Below are 15,426 nucleotides of genomic sequence, written 5' to 3'. Positions count from 1 at the left end.
CCTAGGCTTGACAGGTAAAGTATAGTATATATTAACTCGTTGAAGGTTAATTTACCTGTTTTCCTCTAGATTAGTGTTTTACAATCTTGGCTACACAATGAAATCTCTTGGGGAGTTTAAAAAATATCAAATGCCTTGTTCCCACCTCTAGATATTCTGATGTAATTGGTCTGTGGCATGACCTAAGTATCAGATTTTTATAAGCTCTGCACACGTGATTTTAATGTGCAGCTAAGGTCAGACAACCTTTTCCCAGGATCACTCTCAATGACCCAGCACAGTTAAGCAGTGGGACCGTGACCTCAGTTTGGCCAGCTATACTCTCTCCCAGAACCCTGAATCTTGATAGCAGATGGAAAAAGTATTCTGCGGCGCACCCACACCAGGCCAGGCAACATCCTCTGCTCTGTGTTCTTGCTGCATCTGTCATCCAATCCTTTGCGCACTCCCTACCTTATCTATTAAAAACCCCCTTTGCTTAAGCAGGGCAGAGTCATTTTCTGTTGCTGACAGCCAAAGAATCTTAAGCAAGAGAATCCACAAGCTTTTCATCACTCTGTACATCTGCCGAAGAGCCTCAATCTGCCTTGCTGATCACTGTCTCAGCACCTCGTATCGTGCTCCTTCCCACACATCAGGAAAACTGAAAACAGAAGGCCGGAGAACCACCCAAGCTTCTATTAAAGGTTAGTGACTTAAAATTCACATTTGTACCTTCAGCTCTGTTTCCTTGCTCCATCAATCATGACCACACCAGAAATCTGGTCTTTGTTTACTTGATTTTAGGAAAAATGTAAAGAAAGGGCATTGCATAATTCGACGGACAAGTCAGAAAGCATATGACTAAACAGAAAAATTGGGAAACCTTCCATAGTACCAGACAAGAAGAGCACAGGCATCTGCTTCCAGGAGAACTCTCTGTCTCAAATACACGTTTGCATGGAGACCAAAGTGGAGGTGGTTGAAGAAGACATAGGATATTACAAGTTGCTATCTGACACTTATTATGTCTCCTGCACATGCACATGCACTTTTAGGTCAAAGTCCCTGGAAGCACTTGATTTACTGAAGGCAGGCTTTCAGGACAACCTATAGGGAGGTAAGGGAAGCAGAACGGCACAGGGGAAGGAGCTGAACGACCATGTAGTCACAGCTGGAGCTTGGCCTCAGCCTGATCTCATTGGGAGCTCTGGAATGTGAATTAAACCACTGAGTTGAGGCACGGGGGACTGGCCTTTTGAACCCCCGTATCAACTAGTCATTGGTAATTTCCTCAGGCATTTCCAGGACAGCAGGTAAATCCTCTGGAGCAGGGAGTTCTTAGAAGCCAACACTCACAGTAGCTGGGAGGTGGGGGCACCTGCTGGCCAAGGTGATCCAATAGCAGCTTCTATACGTGGATGAATACAGTTAGTGGCACTGTGCCTCAGTATTTACATTTGTGAAATGCAATAAATAATCCCATAGTCCATATAACTTTACTACTGAATTATTTTGTAGGACAAGGTATTTCTTTCTTTGCATACCTCAAAACATGCCTTCTTCATGTACTGGTTACTGCTTGAGAAATCACCTTTCTCTTAAAACTTTGATTCTAGTGAAAATGCAAGGTCTCGCAAAGGAATCCTACCTTGAGCACTTGAGTGCACCCTACTAGCAGAAGGGCTAGTTACTGATAGCTAGCTGAGGGATCGAGATTCCCTGTGTTCTGCCTGTGTGGACCCCCAGCAATGTGACCTTACAAAAGTGATGTACCCTCTCTGGGCTGCACCTTCGTCATTTATCAAAGTCAGGGGTCAGAGTACATGATTTCTGAGTTCCTCTTGAACTCTAAAAATTTGTCAGTGGCTGATTTGATTTCTCATTTCAAGCAGCGAGGAGGCAGAGATAATTTTTTTTGTTTACAAGGGGCAAGTTTTCATCTTGCAGCCTTAATACAAAAGCAAGAGAAAGAAATGTAATAGCACTGAGGTAGCAGCAGCTTTGCTTTGTTTGGATTCAGGGTCTCTGATATGACATATTGGATGTGTCAATGGAATGTGATTTATTTTGCTTCATAACATTTGGGAACAGATATTTGGTATTTCATCCAAGGAAAGCAATTTGCAGAAACCTTTTAGATGGTGGCTGGAGCATCAGTAATCGCTGCCATTTCTTTATGCCAACATTTCCTTAAAGCTGCACAATCTTTCATTTTAATCATCCCTCTCAGCAGGCTCCTTCTAGGGCTCTGGAGCAGGGCACCCACCCCTCAGAAATGAGGTTCTATTTTTAAAGCCAACAAACTCCCTATTAATCCTGTGAAATCTGCTCAGATGGCTGCTCTTCTGGGTTCTCTGCGCCCCCGCCCCCTGCTCTCAATGCCCCATCTGCACAGCCCTCCCCTGGAAGATATTTTTAGCTGTTAGCTGCTACATCCTTGAGAATTACTAGGTGGATGCTACACTTTGCTTCTAAAGTAAACATTTTAGAGATTCTGGTTTTCATTCCTAGTATTTTTCAGAAGATGAAGGATGCTGCTCCCTAATACAGGTGCCTAAAGAATTAATCTCAACTTTGAATCCTTTGTCTACCTTGGAATCCCTCTTTCTTACAAGGGGCTAAATACTCTAAAAAGTTCCTTGGTCTTTTCCTCGTGTGAGTCAGCAGTCACTTTGACCCATCATTCCTGATGGTGTCTCTCCAAGGCAGCCTTGGGAACTACATTGGGGGGCGGGGAGTCTGCTCTCTCCCACTGCATACATTTTCCCTAAGTGTTCAAATATGAAATCAGTAAACAAAGATGCCTCAGTAAGACTACAGTGCTGGGACATAGCAATTATGGCTTAAGAGCACAGCATGGTACCCCAGGAAGCCACAATCACCACAGTATTTTCAAAGCATCTTTGGGAATTTCAGCGAATAATGTTTACATGATAAGAGTTTGACTTAGCAAGTATGAGTATCAGTGCTCAACTACCGACTCCTCACAACAAAAACTGTATTGTTTAGCACGTTATCACCTGTTTTGGTTTGCGGGTTGTAGTCTTTTGAAATGTTCTTGAATAGGTTTAGATGCACGTCGAAAAAAAAATCCTAAGCGAAAGGGTAAGCAGGGAAAAGAGTCTATCTTGCACCTCCTTTTCCCAATCTCCTTCCAAATATACACGTATGTGTGTTTGTGTATATTCAAAATTATGTTATACATTTTATATTATTTTACACACCTATACATATACATATTTATGCACATGCACATATATAAAGTGAATCTTGTTTTGCCCCAATATTTTGCACATTGTTTTGGATCTTCTTTTTTTTTTCATTAAACACTTTATCTTGGAGAACATTTTATATCAAAAAATATAATGTCTCCTTTTCCATAAATGGCCGTGTCGCTTTCCATTACTTAAATGAACCAGAATTTATTTAACAAATCCTGATAACTAGTTTCCAATTAGCAAGGGATACTGTGGGAGAAAGAGGAGGTCTTTGTTCTGTACAGAATTTCAGGTTAATTACTCTTTGGTTCCTTGGGGGTGATTTTGTGAGTTTCTGGGAATTCTGTTTTAGGTTCCGCCACAATCTCTTCCCACTCCCTTGCTCTTTCCTCTCCCTTTTATCTACAAAACCTTCAACAAATTCAGGTGATTTCTGTGTGGTAGTATTGTTAAAAACAAAACAAAACAGTCCAAAATGCCTCCTAACAGTGAGTTCTCCATAAATAAATAAATAACCCTCCAAATGAAAGACCCTAAATGTTTAGCTAAGGTGTGTTTGTTTCCCTGCTTTATGTTTCCCAGGGTCTGTATTTGACCAGTACAGAAATCAGCCATTTGTTCTTCTTGTTCAGAGTCTGGGGCATATATTTTCTCTATTCTGGACACTGTTCCGTGAACCACAGGAGAGAGGCATCCCCACAGAAGCCTTGACATTTGTCGAACAATGAGCAGGTTGAGGTGACAGGGGTAGGCATCCCGCAGGAGCCCAGGAAGCTCTGGACGGTGGCTGTGGAGTGGCTCTGATGACTTCGGGAGCTTGGGTATCTGCTCTGACTCCCTGCATCATCCCCTGTCTGGGGATAAAGTGAGAGGACGCTTCAAAGAAAAAGCACAGCTGGCTCCAAAGTGGTATTTTCTAAAGCAGCCTTGGCATTCGACCACATTTACCTGCCTTAGTTTACAGAGGGAAATGAGGCTACTCCTTCCATCCCATTTCTCTCAGCGCTTTGTAGCTCTGGAGTCTTATGTGAATCTATGTCTGGACTGACACAGTTTGGGGAAGACCATCTCCCACACACCAGCAGATGGCTGGCACAACCTGCTTTCCTGAGTCGCAGTTCAAAAACCAATTCAACGTTTCACTTGTACAGGATTTCTGTGTCAGATTTTGCACCTTTCCTAGAGAAAATGCTGAAAGATAAAACGAACTCCTGGAAACATAAATTATTGTAATTTAAAGCAATATATTTATATTACCATTTTTCATGCTTTTTAAATGACAGCTCTCTTAGGTTGGGTCCTTATAAACGGAACCTGAGCTAGGGATTTTGTTACAGGTGATGTAATGGTGGAGGGTTCTCAGGAGGAACCTGTACGGGAGCAAAGGAAGCAGGATGGACAGGGAAGTCAGGCATGGATGTATACTCTGATGGAATCTGGCTTTAGCTTGGTCTCACTAGAAAGTTCTGGAACAGAAAGTGTACCACCTAGTTGCTTCCCTGGAGGTCAGGGGCTGGTCTTTTCTATCTACATATTTGTCGGTCATCATCTGCCCCTGGGCATTTCCAGGGGTCTCTCCAGAGGGCAAACATCCTGCAAACTGTCTGCAGCCAACATTCAAAGCAGCTGGGAGATAGTCCACCAGCCTGACCAGTGGGGTCTGGGTGGGGACCCATAGCACCAACACAACCCATAGCATAAAGCTAAGCACTTTACTTTGTGACCTGCACATACAGTGCTATATACTAAAAAAGAAAGTATTCCCAAGTAATGCTTATTTATCCACTTGTGGTTCAAGGTGAATAATTTCTATTTTTTTCTAGTCTATCCTAATTCATAAAAAAATTGGCAGTCATGGCCCACTATTAGGTGGTGATCTACGGTTTGAAAAACATTGATATATGTGTAGGTACTCTTTAAAAGCCAATCATTTTAAAGTGATTTAATTAGATTTTTTTATCCAGATATATTTTTAGTGACACTTCCAGTGTCGCACAACTGGAGTGACCACATAATTGATCATCTGAATTGGGATCCTTTATTTACACTTACACCAGGACAACAGGCAATCACCAGGCCATCGTGAAAAACCAGCATGCATATTCATGCTACAAAAAGCCACTAGAGGTAGTTTTCAGTAAACATCTATTGAGCACTTATTGTATACATTAAACTGGCGTTAAGATGTATAACAAAATGTACAGTTTCTTCCTTTGGTAAAATAGGCATGAATCAAATATAATCATGTAAACGAGGAAAAACAGCAACTGTGATGAATGCTATGAAAGAGAAGTTGGTTTCCATGAAGGGGATTTGACAAAAGCAGGGAGCACTTCCCAGAAGAAGCAGTACTTGTGCCCCACTGAAATCCAAAGGACAGAAAAAGATAAAACCAGGTAAAAGAGGCAGGAAGGGCCATTCACATCTGCAGCAACAGCATATGCAAAGGCCCAGTGTAAGTTAAAGCAGGTGAGCATCAGAGACTGGAAGATGCACCCTGTTATTTATTTTATCCATAGGTTTTTAATTTTTTGATTTTATCCAATAGCAGTGTTTTAGGACCCAGGGCATATCAGGGAATATGACAGATGAGTTCCCTGTTCTCACTGAATTCCTATTCTGGAGTCTGTATGTGAACATAGTCAACAGGTAATAAACTAGAAGTAACTGATATAATGTCATATAATGCCAATTGCCAGGAAGAATATAAAATAGGGTCACATGATGGAGAGTCACTGTGTTGTCAGGAAAAAATGTACCAGAGAGAGGGGCATTTGACCTGGGACAGACCTACAAAGAAGGGCCAGGAACATCTTGATGCAGAACAGTCCAGGCAACAAGAACAGCCAATGAAAATGCCTGGGGTGGGAATAAACATGGTGAGTTTGAGGACCTGCAAGACGAGTCATGTAAACATTTAGACATTTAGAGTAAAGAGCAGAGTGGAAGGAAAACAGGTCAGAGGGGAGAGAGGGTGATCAGTCATGCAATGCTGAGGATTTTGGAGTGTACTCCAAGTGCATTGTGACATCATGAAGAGCTTCAGAAAGGAAGTGGCCACGTGAAATGTGAGTTTTCAAAGTTGGCTTTGCTGTGAGAGGATGAGCAGTGGGGGTAGAGAGTAGAACCCAACAGACCTTTTGGGAGGCAAGGGGCCATGGGGGCTTGGACTAGGGTGGTGGCATGTAAGACAGAAAGAACTGGATGAACTGTGATATATTTTGAAGGTAGAACCAACTGGATGTGGCAGAAAGGAGTGAAATCAAGAATGACATCCATATTTTTGCTGGGTCAGATTATCTCAACATTTGCATCTCAGGGGGCAAAAGAGAAAGCAGGATCCTGTTTTAATGAATCAAAAAAATGAGAGTGTTCAAGAAGGAAGGAGGTTGAACTGTCTTGAGGGCTACTGAGACATCAAGTAAGATGTGGCCCAAATGGTGACCACTGGAATTGGCAACAGAAAATCATCCTCAACATTGGAAAAATCTGTTTCAGTGGAGTGTTGGTGACAAAATGATGCCTGGAGGTGTCACCTTCCCTAGGACTATAGATAACATTTGATTTAAAAATTGTTTTATTGTGGTAAAAAAATATGTAACAAAATTTGCCATCTTAAGCATTTTTACCTGTACAGTACAGTAGTCTTAACTATATGCACATTGTTGTGTAATAGAGCTCTAGAACTCTTTCATCTTGCATTTCCATTTCTTCAGGATCAGTTTCTGGAGATTTATTTTTTTCCTCTGATTGGGCCATGTTTCCCTGTTTCTCCTTATGTCTTGTTATGTTTTGCTGTGGCTTGTATATTTGAAAAAAACAACCACTTCTTCCAGTCTTTATGGACTGACTTTGTACAGGAAAAGACCTTCTTCACTAATCAACCCAGCTAGAGATTCTGGATATCTCCAAAATCTTTTCTAACGATACATCATCTTCCCCAGGCTCGTGAGTATAATTTTCCAAATAGAGAGGCTTGGCTTGCTGGTTTCTCTTTATTTTACTAAAACAAACAAAACAGCATACCCATTTTTTCCACCTTCAGTCTCCTGCCTGTGGCTACCACCAATCAGTTCTCTGTATCTATGTGCTTCGTTTGTTTATTTGTTTTGTGTGTGTGTGTTTAGGTTCCAGATGTAAGAGAGATCATGTGGTATTTGTCTTTCTCTGACTTATTTCACTTAGCATAATGCCCTCAAGGGTCATCCACGTTGTTGCAAAGGCAAGATTTCATTCTGTCTTATGGCCAAATAATATTGCGTTGAATATATACATAATTTCTTTATCCATTCATCCTTTGATAGACTCTTAGGTAGTTTCCATATCTTGGCAATTGTAAATAATGCTACAACGAACACGAGGGTGCATATATCCTTTTTTAATTACTGTTTTTATTTTCTTTAGATAAATGACCAGAGGTGGAATTGCTGGATCATATAGTAGTTCTACTTTTAATTTTTTGAGGAATCTACATGCTGTTTTCCACAGTGGCTGCACCAATTTACATTCCCACCAACAGTGCAGAAGGGTTCCCTTTTCTCTACATTCTTGCAGCACTTGTTATTTCTTGTCTTTTTGATAATAGACACTCTAACAGGTGTGAGATGATATTTCATTGTGGCTTTGATTTGCATTTCCCTGATGATTAATTATATTGAGCATCTTCTCATGTACTTGTAGGCCATCTGTATGTCTTCTTTGGGAAATTGTGTATTCAGATCTTCTGCCCATTTTTTAATCGGATTGTTTGCTCTCAAGTTGTATGAGTTCTTTATACATTTTGGATATTAACTCCTTATCAGATATATGATTTGCAAATTTTTCTCTCATTCAGTAGTTTGCCTTTTCATTTTGTTGGTGGTTTCCTTTGCTGTTCAGAAGCTTTTTACCTTGAGTTGTTACAGGTGTTTATTTTTGTTTTTGCTTTTTCTGTTATTCAAAAAATCATCACCAAGATCTATGTCAAGGAGCTTACTGCCTAAGTTTTCTTTTAGGAGTTTTATGGTTTCAGGTCTTATGTTCAAGTCTTCAATTCATTTTGAGTTAATTTTTGTGTATGGTTTAATATAGTGGTCCACTTTTATTCTTTTGCATGTGGCTGTCCAATTTTCCCAACATCATTTATTGAAGAGACTGTCCTTTGCCCATTGCATATTTTTGGCTCCTTTGTTGTAAGTTGTGGGTTTATTTCTTTGTTCTCTATTTTGTTCCATTGATTTATGTGTCTGTTTTTATGCCAGTAACATACATGCTGTTTTAATTACTAGAGCTTTGTAATATAGTTTGAAATCAGGGAGCATGATGCCTCCAGCTTTGTTCTTCTTTCTCAAGATTGCTGTCTTCACTTGTGGTTTGGTTACTTTCTTTTGTGATATATTTATATTCCTGTCTCTTTATCTTTTGTGTATTTATTATAGGTTTTTGCTTTGTGGTTACTATGAGGCTTACATACAACAACTTATGTCTATAATAGTCTGTTTCAAGTTCATAACAACTTAAGATTGATTCCATTCTAAATCTCAACATTTTTACTCTCCCGCACATTTTATGTTTTTGATGTCACAATTTACTCCTTTTTATCCTGTATAACTTTTAATTATTATAGCTACAGTCATTTTTTACTACTTTTTGCCTTCGTATTTGCTTTGTAAGTAACTAATCCACTACCTTTACTATATATTTACCTTTCGAGTAAGACTTATACTTTCACAAGTGTTCTTGTTAGTAATTAGTGCTCTTTCTTCTCAGCTTAAAGAAATCTCTATAACATTTCTTGTAAGACTTAGTGGTGAGGAACTCCTTTAGCTTTTGCTAATCTGGAAAACTCTTTCTCTCTCCTTCAATTCTGAATGATCACTTTCCCAGGTAGAGTATCCTTGGTTGGAAGTGTTTTCTTTCAACATTGACTATATCGTGCCACTCTGTCCTGGCCTGCAAAGTTTCTGCTGAAAAATCCGGTAATAGTCTTATGAGGATTTCCTTGTATATAACAAGTTATTTTTCTCTTGTCGCTTTTAAGATTCTCTCCTTTGTCTTTAACTTTTGACATTTTAATTATAATGTGTGTTATGTATACATATAGCTGATTCATTTTGTTATACAGCAGAAACTAACACAACATTTTAAAGCAATTATACTCCAATAAAGATGTAAAAAAAGAAATGATAATGTGTCTTGTGTTTCTTTTTTACACCTTGTAATTTCTTTCTCCCTCTGGTGCCTGTCTTCAGTACTACAGCTTCCCTGGTTTTGCAGCAAGCCAAGGGGCTCTCTTTTTTTCTCAACAGTTCCCAAACATCCAAGATCTCCATCCATGCTCAGTGTCAGACAAGATGGGAATCAGTCCCTTAGGCAGACCCCTGAAAAGCCAGAATGTTGGACATACATTTCACTCCTCTCCTTCCACTCTCCACCTCCCCCACCAATTGAGAAGCCATGAATTGGCTTTACTCCTAATTGTGCTGAGCTGTGCTGGCTTGGGGGAGGCTCTACCTGGGTGAGAGGTAATGGGTTTTCTAACCCTGTTTCAATGTTCTTGGCTTTGAGCATGCCTCAGGTGCTACAACTTCTTAACCGGTTTCTCACGTTCTCATAAAGGCTTTTGGACTGTTGTTAAGTCAGCACCTCTGTGAGGGAACAAGGTCTGGGGCTTCCTAGTTTGTCATCTTACTCTATAGACAAAATTTTAAAAGAAATAATGCTGTGAGAGTAGAGAGAGAGGGAAGATAGTTGGAAGTTATGAAGACAAGAGAGAATTTTTTTTAATGTAGCAGGTACTAGATCATATTGCATGCTGATGAGAATAAATCAGTTGAGATCAAGAGACTGATGATGCTCTACACTAGACATGAGGTTTTCAAACTTTCATGTACATTGGGAACAAACTGTCAGCTTGTGAAGACACACATCACTGAGGCCCAAACCAGAGTTTCTGATTCACCCCAGAGGGTCTGGGATGTGGCCCTAGAATTTGCATCTCTAACAGGTTCCCAGATGATGATGATACGACTGGTCTAGTGACTGTACTCCGAGGGCTGCAGCTCTAGAGAAAGGAGGGAACATGGTCATTGAGGAGAATAGAAGAGCTTGGTTGCAGAAAATGTGGATTTTTTTTCTCTTGGTTTTGCTGTCTCAGGAACATTGAGGGTCGATATTGGTCAATCAATGTTGGTCAATCAACCAACATAAGTCGAATGTTTTGTCGTGTGGTTATAGAAACCCTAGAAACAAATAGGGCGAGTAGTCATTCCACACATTTCCCTTCACTGTCTCTATAACTGTGTCTATTCTCAGATCTCTTTCCATGTAGATACAAACATGAGGACATTTATGCATTTCCCACCAGCTCAGTTCAAGCTCAGCCATGTGAAATTCCTCTTTGTTTTGCTCAGAATCCTCACTTCTCTTTCACAGTGTTTTTCAGATGCCTCTAAAGTCCTACTCTTCTCCTCAGGTAGCAATTTGGAGCAGATGTAGTGATATCTCTGACAGGATCAGTGAGAGTTGAGAGGAGCTCCGGGGGCATGGATCTCATCAGCTTGTCAGTGGAGATTCCAGGATAGGCCACATTTTAATTTCTGTAGCAATTCACACATTAGGGAAACCAGGCCCCCAGTAAGCTCAGTGAAGCTCAAAGTTTCAAAAACATGGCAACAGCCCAAGGGTTTTGACAGAATCTGAATAGTGCCTTCTCAGTCCACCATAGGATGATTATGTTACACACACACACTCACACACACACACACAAACACACACACTAAATAAACACTGTTAACCTGTGATGTGCAAAGAAAAATGTCAAAATTTTCACACTTTAAAACTTATCAGGGAAAAGGTTTTTATAGAAGAAAAAAATCAGCAACTTTTGGTAAAAAAAAAAAAATCATCTCTATACAAGCTGCATCTGTTCAGGCGTTCTGTCTTCTCCCATCAGATCTGCTTGAGCTGAAATTCCCAATGTGTTAAAGTCAAATTCAAGTTCTTTCAGGGTCTGAGAGGATGGAATGTACTGAACACTCAAGTACAGTGAATTGAAGTGGAAATGAAAGGAAATCCAGTTTGCAGACTTTTTTTCCCTCCCTCTCTCCACCCTTTGATGTGAGGAAAGAAGTTCAACTTCCCCGGGTGGTGATAATGGAATTTCTTTTACAGTCAGATTCCTCATCATATAATCCAACTGTGTCTTAATCCTTCCTACTTTCTTTATACCCTGTGATGTAGGCCTGAAGCCCTAACTGGAGAGGCCCACACAGCGAAAGCCAGAATTGGAAAGAGCAAAGCAAAGCAAAATGTTTTGCATCAAAATAGAAATGAACAGAAACATGTGGGGTAGAGTTGGGTGGGGAGGAAAAATAATAAAGCCTTTTTTATAGTACATCCCATTACTTCACCTATATTCTAGAAAATCTGTCTCAAAAATTTTGTTTTGCAAAATAAACATGGTATAAATAATAATAATTAATTATTATACAAAACATTAAATATTATAAAATCTATCAAGCATAAAATATCTATATTCAAATTATTAAATGTTTATATTATAAACTAATTATAATATTTATATTACTATATTTTATATCAGTCACTTATATATCAATTATAAATGTATTTAAGTACATATAATAATATTAAATAAAATAACTAAAAGAAGTACTTAAAATCAGCCATAGAACAATGCATGTTAAAGTTGAGTCTTAAGAAGTGATCCTGAGTTTATTATTTGAGACTTTTTTTTTTACCTTTTCTTTTTTCCCAGTTTATACTAATGGTATAATGAGCTAGAATATAGTCTTTATGGAGAAAAAGAAATGCTTTTAAAGGATAACTTGGGAGACAAGTTTTAGTTCTTTTCCCAAATTTTAGTATTAACCAACATTTTTAATGTTAAAATTTCCAGAGAAATTGAGTAAAACAATTTAGAACAAACAAATTTGAAAGTTCTTTGAAAATTATAAAACAATATAAACTCAGGTTTTTATCATTGAGCATATAAAACTCTGTGCAATTCACAGAAATTGAAAGAAATGTAGTCCCAGGGCCTGTTCCCCCAAGGAGCTTGCAGTCTAGTTCACCAGAACACGTGATGCCAATTGTATCCATCCATGGACAATTAATGTTAAAGTCAGTAAGTGGAAGGTGAGGTCCCTATCAACTGGAGTAGCCAAGAAATAGCCTTGTGGGAAACAAGGAATTTGAAGGTATCAAAGCACAGCTTAAATGGATGGAGAGAAAGAAGTAGGGGTGGCAATTCAGGTGGGTAAGAGGAAAAATCAAAAACTAATTTGGAAGATGTTAGGAGTTAGAAAAGGGATCTAAAGGCCAGAATCAAAACTGATTTTGTGAGAGACCAGAATCTGACTCTCTCATTAGAACAATGAGGAAATGTAGATGTAAAAGATCAACTGACCAGCACAACAGAACTAAAGTAGCCCAGCTACTATTATCAACTTTATATTTCAAAGAGCTCCCTATTTTTAATTCTAAACTCTGCTTGTAGTTGCATTTTAGACTACGTTGCAAAAGGAATGGCAAATGGATTTAATTTCAGCTGTTCATTACATTTGATTGGTAGTAGCAAGTGGCTGCTTAGATAGCTTGTTAAGAAGGATTCTGAGGCAGCATTTGAGCTTTGCCTAAGCCGGCATGAGATCCAGGCTTGATTATCAATGTCTGTCATGGACAAGGAGGGGGAAGCTATGACACGTGTGCCCTTCGTTTACTGTTTTGGAAGTGGGATCCTGGGCAAGGCACTGATGGCCAAGTGAGAATCGTAGCATCTGAGGGAAGTCCTGAGATACAGAAGGAAAAAGTTTAGTATTTTATTGCCAGGATAGGAGACAGCAGTATGATGCGGGAGCAGGTTCTAGGGAGATAGCCACTTCCTGTTTTCTTACCCAAGTCCTGAGAGAGAAAAGAGGATGGTGTTACCAATGACATATTTATACCTCACTTGACAGTTTACAAGACATATTCATATTCATTGTTTCATTTGATCCTTATGAAAGGTCAGTTGTTAATGCCAGTATCCCCACATTACAAACAAGGAAACTGATGTTTAGAGAGAGAGAAGTGTCCATTCACCATGAAGCTACAGAGAGGTGAAAAAGTAGAATGACTTCTTGAGGCTCTGACCTGTTTCTTCATGTTCACTTCCTGTCTATTCATCAGGCTGCAGATAACATGGATTCTGGAGCCTGACTGCTCACCTTCAATCCTGCTTCCCCACTAACAGACATGTGGTCTTAATAAAGCTCTGAAATCCACCTGTGTCATTGCTTCCACATCTGTAAAGGGAGATGAAAGTAGCACTGACCACACAAGGGTGTGGGGGTCCCATTGGTCAGTGGCCAAGTAAGTGGCCAAATGAGTGTAACAATTGAGTTGGCTTTTATTATTATCTTTTTCACTTCTTGTGTCTGTGGTGATCTGTTTTGCTCTTCTGCAGATAATTTTTCTTTCACTTAAACAAATTTTCTGATTTTCAAGATAATATATGTACTGGGGAAACCTGGAAAGATGTGGAAAACTGCAGTAAAGAGATTTTTAAAATACCCTTAATTCTCTAACATGTACATTTTTATCTAAATAGGTAAGCATATTTGGGTGGGCTGTAGACTGGCAATCAGTCATGGTAATGAGGAAAAATATTTTCAAACAGTCTATGAGGCATGAACCCAGAGGGTGAGGTTGGAAAGGCCAGAAGTCAGTTGATTCCTCTGAAATTTCATTTTCTCAGATCTGTAAACCAAGAGAATAGCCAGAATTTTATGCATCTAACACTACATTTTGTTGGTGACTCAGTGACACTCCTTTATACAATATATCTAATTTAAGCTGATTATTAAGGCAGCCAGAAAAAAATTTTTTCCTTTAACTCCAGGATATTTTGAGGAAGATTCAGTAGGATTCCTCTCATGCTGCTAACTTGGTCATCCCACCCATATATATGCTCAAGTTGGCTGAACCTAGAGTTTGTTGACTCATTATTTTAAAAGTGAAGGCTGTTAAATTATTGAGCACTCAGATCAAAAGCCTTGCCTTTTGATCTGAGTGCTCATATCAAACACTCATGAGTCCGTGAGTGTTTTGCAGGCCAGTGTTTTATATGAGGAAACAACTACTTCTTCTGGTCATGATGTATCATCAAATCTAAAACAACATCAGTTGTAAGATTCACCACTATTTTGTAGGCCATTAAGAAAATGCTGCCAAATAATTTTAAGAGACCATCAATTTTAAGATGCATCCCAATTTCAGAGAGGTTAAAATGTGAAAAATGATCATCTTAGAACTGATGAAATATGTAATGTCTTTTATACCTTGGGAAGAAATTCTTTGGGGACAGCATTTGATCATTTGAAGTTGTATGGATCTTTCCTCAGCTTCACACTCAGTGGACAGCCTTCAGTTATGAATTCTCTTATTTAAAATGGACCCCTAGGGGCTTCCCTGGTGGCGCAGTGGTTGCGCGTCCGCCTGCCGATGCAGGGGAACCGGCTTCGCGCCCCGGTCTGGGAGGATGCCGCTGAGCCTCCGCGTCCGGAGCCTGTGCGCCGCAATGGGAGAGGCCACAGCAGAGGGAGGCCCGCATACCACAAAAAAAATAAATAAATAAAAAATAAAATAAAATAAAATAAAATAAAATGGACCCCTAAATAGGAGGGCCTATGAAGAACCTTTATCATTATCCAATTCACAAGTTAGAGCTACTGGGAATGACCGCCTGGCAAAAGAGCTAAACATGCCCAGGAGCTGAAAATAGAATTATGTTCTTCACTCCCTTTTGTGATTCTCAGTCACCAGATGTCACATGAAGATAAGATACATCACACACACACACATGCACATACATAAAATGAGCAAAAAAGAAGCACTGTTGAATATACCTAGAGGGATAATCTACTGAGAGTAATTTCTGCCTTATCTGAGCTGCTAGAGGAAAGAGGAAATGAACTAACCCCCCCTCCCTACTCTACACACCTATGATGGTTAATTTTATGTGTCAACTTGACTGGGCTAAGGGATGCCCAAATAGCTGGTGAACATTATTTCTGAGTGCCTCTGTGAGGTGTTTCTGGAAGAGCCAGTCCCTCATAATAAATCTCTTTCTATATATCTCTATACATCCTATTGGTTCTGTTTCTCTGGAGAACTTGACTAATACATTGCCCGAGAACAGGGAAGATCTTGCACTGTTGGGTAGATAGCATCTTTGGGCATCAAGAGA

The sequence above is a fragment of the Physeter macrocephalus genome, chromosome 14 (genome assembly GCF_002837175.3).
Source record: "Physeter macrocephalus isolate SW-GA chromosome 14, ASM283717v5, whole genome shotgun sequence".
Taxonomy (NCBI): Eukaryota; Metazoa; Chordata; class Mammalia; order Artiodactyla; family Physeteridae; genus Physeter; species Physeter macrocephalus.
Note: the sequence above shows the minus strand (reverse complement) of the source record.